Raw genomic sequence first — 10396 nt, forward strand, 5'->3', positions numbered from 1 at the left:
AGTAAATAGACAAGTGCATTGGGCAATGTCTTTAAGTTGCATTTATAGATATTTTGAAGTTACAGACTCTAGCCCATTAGGCCAATTTCTTACAAGAGTAGTTATAGCCACACCTCACGGGCCCACTGTGGGTCTAATGCCCTAAAACTATCAGTATCAAAGGAATCTATGATGCTATTAAATCAGCAGACAGCCAGGACTTGCAGAAATGCACCTTATTATGCTCTTGTAAAACTTACCTTACTTAATTATAGTGTCTTAAAGGTATTTTTCTTCCAACAACAATCACCTAAATGCAATATCTGATCAGTTGGCTCCAGCATGGAAGCCCTGCTCTTCTGAAATGTGGGGGTCCCAGCAGTCAGACGCCCACTGATCAGACACTTCTTACATACCTTGAGGGTTGTTGATATGTGAGATTCTCTTTAAAGGGGTGTCTAGTGAAAACTATCTTATCCCCTAACTACAGTAGCTGATCTGACTGCTGATGTGAACATAGGGACCCCCCATGATCTCTGTATCAGAACCCCAGCTCTCAGTGAGTAGCGAATGTGGAAGACGGCACACGCTCAAGTCATTTTAATGTAAGCGCCGAAGGGACCAGAGTAAGCACTTGGGCATATCCTATAGAAATGAGTAGAGCATGTGTTGTGCACTACTCACTGAGAGACGGGCCCTGTTCAGGAGATCGCGGGGGATTCCCAGTGGTCAGATCCCCCACAATCAGCTACTTATCCCCTATCCTAGGGATAGAGAATAACAAAGTTTTCACTGGACAACCTCTTTAAAGGGAATTTCCCACCCTTAACAATCCTCAAGTTATGTAAGAAGTATTTGATCAGAGGGGGTCTGATCGGTGGGGGATCAGCTACTGATCCCCTATCCTGTGGAATGGCAATGACCTGGGTTTACACTATGATATTTACTATCTGGACAGCAGTATTCTCTGGCATGGTGTAAAACAATATAGCAGTAATAGTAATAATAGTAGCAATGACGTCAGACTCATCATATATGGAATTATTTTTCTTGTATCATGGTATTTATTTGCATTTGTAAATTTACAGCATCCATGTCAGGGCTCAAGTCCTGCAGGAATGTGTGGCAACTGAGTTCCTGCACTTTTTCCACAGCAGGAACACCATTCCCATTAGTGGTAGTCCTGCAAAACCAGCCCTTGAGTTGAAATCTTGGATGAGTTCCTGTGCTTTTCTTTCCAGGACTTGGCCCCTGATCCATGTGCTATACAGGGAATTGCTATTCAATTTACTTTTTTTTTACTTATCTATTCTTTGAATGCTTTTCTCATAATTTTTTTGATGTCAATGCCCACTTGTCACTTGTTTTTAATTTAAATAATGTATTTCTACGGCTGTGTATAGATTTGTTCCTAAAATGACATGGCTTGTCAGAAGATATTCAACAAAATGTGACTCATTGTGAGGTCGACTTGAGTCATAAGTGCAGTCTAATGCCATGTCTATAACCCATAACCACCATCACCTGGAGAAACATAACTAACTCATTGAATCACTATCTGAACAACGTACCACAGATCCCAGAGGTTGTGTCATGGCCAATCAACAAGCCTTTTAAGATCTGTAGCAGACACATTAGCATTTGATTCCAGATATCATAGTCAGTGCTTTGCTGGAATCCCATCGACAAATACATTGGAGGCATCTGTTGGACAAGCAAATGAATAATATCTTTGAAAGCTAGAATTGTACGCTCCAAGTGTGGTTCTAAAGATTACATTTCTTTTTTTTTCAGTTCATGGTTTAAGAAATTTGGTGAAGCATATTACATAGAAGACAGAAGAAATTCCTTACTTGCCTGTAGCAGCATGCATTGGCTATAGTCTGTATAGAGTGCAAAACTACAGTGACATGTCCCTAAATGCTTAAGACGTGTTTCCTACATGCGGGCAAGAGAGAGATCAGTATCCTGTTCTCTATGCAAGGAACTAAGCACAATCATACCTGTTATGGTGGTTATTCAGTCTTATGATGACTTGACTTAACATGTAAACACATCTGTGGGGAATTCCATTGCTTGCTCCTTTCTTTGCAGCCATACGTTGGACCTGTTATCATTGCATCAAGTACAATAAGTCAGTTAAACAGAGGTTCTATTGTAATTAATGTTTAGTGGTATGAAGTTTATAGTGGCAGGTATCATATTATTATTCCAGAAGAATTAAACAAAAACAAGAAAAAACAGCACTATGACTACCGCTTTGGACAGTCCCTTTTTATTTGAAGATTCCCACAAAATTAAACTGATTGTAGGGACTCTCCCTCTATGAGTTCAAAAAGCCCTACAGGTATAGAATGTAATAGATGCTACAAACTACACTGGTGACGGTAAAACTACAAATGGCAACTTTATGGCAACAGTATTCTCTAATGGCAGTTATCTCAGCAGGATAATGTGCAGGGTCCCACTGCGAAAAATCACTTAAGAATAGATTGACATGACAAAGATATCAAAGTGTTGACTTGGCCTCCAAATTCCTCATATCTTAATTTGATTTAGTATCTGTGGGATCTGCTGGAAAAAGAAGTCAGAACCATGGAGGTCCACCTTATAGCTTATAGGGCAACTGTTAGCTCTATATCATGCCCAAAGCTCAAGTGCCAAAGAGGAAGTGCGAGTCCTGGAATGTATGCCCCGCTCTCCATTACCCCTCCCTGGCTTGATTGATTGATTGATGTACAGGGCTTGGCATCAAGCAGTGAGCCATATACTCAATCAGTCAAGCCAGGAATGGTGGTGGAGGGTGGTGGTGTGCATGCTGCAGCTTCGCACTGCCTCCTTGACACTTGAGCTCTGGGCATGAAATAGAAGCCAAGAGATTGCTTTTGCTAATTTTCTGATGACAGATATCGCAGGACCACTTCAGAAGTCCTATGTAGTCAATGCCTTAGCAGGTTAGAGTTGTTTGACAACATAAGGGAGGCCTATACAGTATTAGTTGGCTTTTCTTGTTATTACTTTTAAGTTCACCAGTGGGAATTTATTAACATTTAGCTGTCATTTAAAAAGTACAAGTCATAACATGGTTAAAGGAAATGAAATGTGTGTGACCTGTGAAAGATAATAGAGAGAATGTAATTACGAAACAACAAAGTTTTGGGGTTTCTCTGCACCTAAATTGAAATGGGTTCTGACTGAGAATGAAATGAGATTGTGATATGCACCTGTGCCCAGGATTCTCTAAGTGGAACTTTAATTTAATCAATGCAAGGAGCAGATGTAGCCTGCTATTGCATGAAAACATTTCTATTACATTGATGTTGTAATTGCTAATGTCTCTCAGATATTCATCTAGTAAAATAATGTGCATGCACGTTTTATTCTGCGCGGCTGAAATAGCTCACATTATATTATCATTTCAGAGCGGCTGTGTCTTCCATTAATTACTTGGATACATGCTTGAATTGCTTGAGTAAAGTTTCTATAAACAGGTGTCACCACAATATCATTATCATTGAATTAAACCTTTACTTTCAAATCCCGCTCACAAAACAGCATTGCCTTACCTGATCAACAAAATGGTAAAAATCTTGGGCACCAGGGGTAATAATAGATTTCTGGCTGCCAGAGGCAAATATTGAAATGCAACCTTATCCCATGAATGAAGATAGAAGGGTGCAAGACTTTGTTTAAAAAAAATGAAAATGTTATCCTTGTCCTTAGCTGTAGTTCTTCTTTTAAGGGGTTATCCACCATAAGATGATTTTAGTATTTTTCCTGCCAAACAGTAATGGACATGCTTAGGAAGGATCTGTGCTTGTCTTGAGGCTAAATGGCTGTGTTGTGAGTCCGCTATAACTTTGCTGCTTTCTTTTTGTGAAATGGCTACAGTATTTCCTGTTGAAGTTCCCTCCCTCCAACTACAACTCACAGGATCCCTTGTTTGTAAGTGTGAGATCACATTTCTCCCTCCCACACATCAGTCACCATATCCTTTACAGCATAGATGAGCTATGTGTGCTCTTCATGAAACTACAATTCTCTGCCGCCCTGTGGAGAATGATCTCCTTCCCACTCAGTGGTCGTCCACCCATTGAAGCACAGACAGGTTCCCTTTCAACACCTGACTAGTAATGTAATGTCTCGGGCCGCACTGCAACCTGGGAAAACCTGAGTCATTTTGTATGCTGGTAAAAAAAAAAACATCATGGCAAAGATCACATAAGAATTGCGAGACCAGCCATCAAACACAGGTACAAACACTATATTATTGAACTACATTAATTTTACAGCCTCTGTAACAAATTCAACTAATATTCCCGGAATAACCCTTTATTGCTCTGGTTACATCTTCTAAACCCTAGATAAGGCTTATGTACCTCATGGAATAGAAGATATTTCTCAAGGGGGTACTTCTACTGTTCCCATACTATGCTTACGTAAAAAAGGCAGAACATGGACAGATCATAGTCTTGGGGATATTTTACAACACAATATTACACAGTGTATAATTACAATTGTATACACTAACATGTAAGCCATTATAGTAAAGAAAACTGAAGAAAAAAAAGGAGAATGCTCCAATTTTAAACACTGCTACAGTGGAAACCATGCTTAAAGGGGTTCTCCGGTGCTTACTCATCTTATCCCCTATCCAAAGGATATCTATCACGCCCCCTCCCATCGGCTTGCATTGAGGGGCGGAGCGTGATGTCACACGGGGGCGGAGGCGTGATGTCACATGCCACTGGCCCTGTAGTCGCCCGTAATCAGACCCGGAGCAAACACGCTCCGGGGACTGATTACAAACGGGGTGCCGCGTGCATGATCACGGGCGTCCCCAGCTGCGGGACTCCCGCGATTAGGCATCTTATCCCCTATCCTTTGGATAGGGGATAAGATGTGTAAGCACCGGAGAACCCCTTTAAAGGAGCCTTCATTCTGTACATGGAAAGAACCATCAACCCTCTATACGCTCTTCAGTATAGGCTTCTGAGTGAACTTCAGAGTTAACATGTCCAATTATTGAGTCACTGGTCACTAGAGGGACATAATGTAAATAAATAAAAATCCTCCTCATCTTCGTAGATAACTTTCAGTATATAATATAATTTGAGGGCATTGATGCTCATGTATCTTCTCATGCAATAGCAAATTAAATGCTACGATTGTAGCGCCTAACTAGCAATGACTGAGAAAAATTGGAAACAAGTCACACACTTGTTCTGGACGAATTCACATCACATGGAACAGATTGCTTAGAACCATAGACATAATGAGTATTAGAAACAGATCATTAATAATCACTGTTACATTTCTGGACATCTAAACAGATAGGATGTGACAACCTCACTTTCACTTCTAACACGGCACGGTTTTCACAATGAACCGGCATGGCTGTTGTTACTTAGGCAAAATAAATAGCCTTATTCCTTAGGTTATTCCATGGTAGTTACTTGGTACAAAATCCAGGGGATCATATATCAGTTTGCTTGTTTTTAGTTGCCTGCCCCTGTATCTGGAATATTACGGTATACTGATACTCCATAAATGTTATATAACACTGTTTATTTATACATAGCCCCAATATATTTTACAGAATTTTACATTACAAAGAACACATGTACAAACAATATCAGACTTTACAGAGTAAAAAAAAACTAATATATAGTCAAACAAGAGGCATGAGACTCACAAGAGCTTACAGTCTATGAGGAAAGAGTCATGAAACAATAAAAAGTACTTACCTTGTACAATGATCTATAGGTACGTCTGCAGTACACACTACATCATTACGAATGGATTTCCTGCTGATGTTAAAATACAAAAAAAAATTACTCCGTCCTCACCCCTTCAGCCCCCCCCTTCCCAACATATTTCACCACAAACAACATGGCATTATCAGGGCGAATAGAGCAATATCCTAAAGGGGTTATGACATTTGGCAATCAGTTATAAAATTATACTATACTATTTTGGCAAAGAGGGATTGAGAGTTTTGCAACTAATATTGTATCACATGTTCTTTTGGGGTCAAATAATAATCCCTTTTTACAATTTATATTCTTATGTAAAGTGCTGGATAGATAGAGTAGTGTATGTAATAAGCAACTGACGTGTTCATCTGTGTTAAAAGCTATTTCTGAAAATGTATAGGACGTCAGAAGTCTTGACTTGATTTGGGAGTTTCTGATAGATGTTTTGGACAACACTTGACCCAAACTTGACTCAGGTGCTATTAATTGCCTATGCTTCCTTCCATTTAATGTCTCCTAGCGCAACTAAAACCTTATTATTTACCTTACACCTTGTCAAAATTTTATACTCATGTCTGCCTGCTTTTCTTTTCAGCATTATATCTATTGGACATGCTGATGAACCACAACACTTCTTATTTGTATGTATCATATTTTTTACTGTTATTAACATGTTTTATCTCTGTTAAACCAAAACAATTGAGAGAATTGGTAATACAATTTTGGTCATTTTTAATGGCACAAGTGCATTAAAGAGGTACTCCACCACTAGACAGTTTATGCCCTATCCAAAGGATAGGAAATAAGATGTCTAATCACAGGGGTCCCACCACTGGTGCGATCTCAGCTCTGGCACCCCAGACATCCGTGCACGGAGCGAACTTTGCTCCGTGCCAGATGACTGGTAATGCGGGGCAGAGGTTTGTGACGTCACAGCCCTGCCCCGCTCGTGATGTCATGGCCACACCCACTCAATGCAAGTCTATGGGAGGTGGCCTGGCCATGACATCACAATCAGGTGTGGCTGTGACATCATGAACCTTTGGCGCTGCACCCGACACTCTAAACAAAGGCCACGGAGTCCTGAGTTTAAATATCTGTGGCAGGAATTCTCAGTGTACGCAGTGTAGCAGAATCCAATTGAAGATTATGGGAGGCTGCTGCACTAGAATTTCATAACAGAATATATCCGCTTGGAAATTCTGTGGTGTGAATGGGTCTGTGGTGTGAATTGGAGCCTGGACTGCAGTAGTCCCCACCGCTATCACCTATTGTTTTAATTTTGTAACAAAAACCAAGCAAAAATTATTAATAGTGTGCGTATCAGATGACTGATGGACTTTAAATAGCGAATCATATTATGCAAAGAAACATAGAAAGAAATAGAAGCGGAGAACTCACACGATCGCTGGTCTTGAATTCAAGCTGTATTAACGAAGGTCCCGATATCGGTGACTTCTGCAGGGAGGCGGAGGGGGATTAGGGGGGAACTCAGACGGCGGCAACGGTCCGTATCGTGCCAATGACGAAGCGCCCATTGGCGCGATACGGACCATGGCCGCCGTCTGAGCTCCCCCCTAATCCACCTTCGCCTCCCTGCAGAACTCACCGGTATCGGGACCTCCAATAATACAGCTTGAATTCAAGACCTGCGATCGTGTGAGTGCTCCGCTTCTATTTCTTTCTATGTTTCTTTGTCTATTTGTATATTGATACGTGATTCACCATTAGTGATCCATGCTGGGATATCACCTCCTCCTTCTCCACCTGGACATATATGTGTGTCGTTCAGTTGCCGGTGCCAATTTTTTTCTCGGCAGTTTTTTCTGTACTTTTTATGTTGGTGGAATCATATTATGCATTCCTGCTATTGTAATCTAAATGAAAAAGTTTAAACCTAATTAAATTCATTATGAGGCTATCATTTGAGATTTGCTAGGAGAATATTGTTTCTATCAAAGGCAATTTTATTGCACATAAAATGCCAAAAGAGCCAAAGATTTTACCAGTGGAGGTCTTTAAAGGGGTACTCTCCTCCTAGACATTTTATCCCCTATCCAAAGGAGTGGGTCCCCCGCGATCAGACATCTTATACCCTATCCTTTGAATAGGGGATAAGATGTCATGGGGTGGAGTGCCCCTTGAAAGCATGAATCATATCTGTCAGTTATTTTAGAAAATATCGACTAGAAGCATTGGGCTACTTTTGCTGTAAGTTTAAGTAAACATGGCTGTCATTATGGAGCACTCAAGCATCTCTCCATTTTCTCAGACTCCTGTATAGAAAACCTATTATCCTGCTGCAAAACTACACACATTTCAATGACAGGCACAGTTGACACTTCTGGAAAATGGAAAAATAGCAAAATTTACACCAAGTTTCAAGTTTTAAACAAAAAAGTTCACCATATAGTATGTTTCTTATTTAAAAGGTGTTTTATTGCAAACCTAGTCAACCATAGGAAAACAATTGCAAACGCCTATCTTTAAGTTCAACGGGACTATTTAAACTGAATGGTGACACCAGCACAGTGTGAGAATAGGATAAAACTAATAATCAACTTAAAATGTAACTGATAATTCATATGTTATGATTAGTTTATATTTATTTTAACTCTTTATATGTAATTTTAACAGGTATGTGTACCCAGAAAAATACTTTAAAAGAAGATACAGCAGAAAAATATGTAAGGCCCTTTGTCTTTCTTTGCTTACGTGCACATTTTCTACTTTTTTTTTTCTATGAATGTGGTCCCAAAGTCAATTTGGATGCCTTGTGATTGTGCTCAGTCATCTGCAGGTTATCTACGTCTAGCAGATTCCCTAAAACTTTCTGACACACTAACCTTCATGTGACTTCAAACAAAAGAATTGATCATTTAAATAAACACCTAAAGTCCTTTCTTTGTGACCACCTGATTCAGTTTGACAAGAAAGGGTCAGGCCCCTGTCACACTATAAAAATACCTCCGCTATATACGTCCGTCATAAAAATCTTGAAAATCGGACGTTAAACGGCCATTGGAAAATCCCTAACGGCCATTAGAAGATCCCATTATAGTCTATGGGATTTTTCTAATAGCTTTTTTAACCCGTTATCGCCAGTTATTTATAATGGCCATTATTTTGTGACGGGTGATAGTAACGGGAGAAATAGTTCATGCACTATTTCTTCCGTTCATTCACCCATCACAAAATTATGTTTATAACGGAGGTATTTTTATAATGTGAAAGGGGCCTTACAGTGAAGGACAGTCACACTCTTAATTCCCTGGCTCTTCTGTAACATTATCTTATTTGTTACAATGATAAGTCCCCCTGCTTCATTATTTAATCCAATTCTCCCTGCCTTACCCCTTTCACATGTTATCAAACGCTGGATTCATAATGTTTTCTTACTTTACTAATAAAGTGAGCTATATTTTACATTTCTAATGCCTTTATTTCCATTCTATATCACTTTTACATTCCTGCAAAGACATAAAAAATCCTGGCACACTCCATTGCTATATTATGGAGCAATCTTTTCTTAGAAGAATGGTAAAATATATCTCCAACATACAACACCTGAGAGACCTTCATATAGCAACACACAAATGGTTTTTAATATTTATAGTATGAAGATACATATAGTCTCTACCTTATACCCAAATAATAACCACAGCAATAATATCTACCCTTTAAATGAGCACTCTCATTAAAAGTAAATGTTGCTATTGCACTCCTTATGGTAAATAAAAAATCTTTCTAATGTACTTTACATATATATATATATATATATATATATATATATATATATATATATATGTGTGTGTGTTTTATATGTGTTTAAAAAAGCTGCCACTAGGTGTCTCCCTACTTGTCCAGAGCACATTTCTTCCTATCTCTTGCACAGACTTTGGACTGCTGCTGGCCTGGCAGAAGTCCAAAATCAGGAAATGGAGTCTGGAGTGCTGAGGGGGGTGTGTGCAGCCTTAGCCAATCATTTTATTTCACTCATTTCACACTGAACTGCTCTGGGCTGTGTGTAGCAGAGGGAGGGAGTTCTCCCCTGAACGGCTAAAGATGATGTCACGCCTGCTGGGTAACGCCCCTTCCCAGTCTGTGAATCTGACTGAGACTGAGCAGATATCAAGGTAGAAAACTAAAAAATAATAAAAATAAAGGCAGGGGATGGTTTATCATGATGGGGAAGTGAACTGGGAGGATTATAAAATTTGACAAGATCATGAGAGGTACTCTTTAAAGGGGTACTCTCGTGGAAAACTGGAGATCAACTGGTGCCAGAAAGTTAAACAGATTTGTAAATTACTTCTATTAAAAAATCTTAATCCTTCCAGTACTTTTTAGGGGCTGTATACTACAGAGGAAATGTTTTTCTTTTTGGATTTCTCTCATGTCACGACCACAGTGCTCTCTGCTGACATCTCTGTCCATTTTAGGAACTGTCTAGAGCAGGGGAAAATCCCAATAGCAAATATATGCTGCTCTGTACAGTTCCTAAAATGGACAGCAGAGGTCAGCAGAGAGCACTGTGGTCGTGACATAAGATAAATCCAAAAAGAAAAACATTTCCTCTGTAGTATGCAGCCCCTAAAAAGTACTGGAAGGATTAAGATTTTTTAATAGAATTAATTTACAAATCTGTTTAACTTTCTAGC

The sequence above is a fragment of the Hyla sarda genome, chromosome 5 (genome assembly GCF_029499605.1).
Source record: "Hyla sarda isolate aHylSar1 chromosome 5, aHylSar1.hap1, whole genome shotgun sequence".
NCBI lineage: Eukaryota > Metazoa > Chordata > Amphibia > Anura > Hylidae > Hyla > Hyla sarda.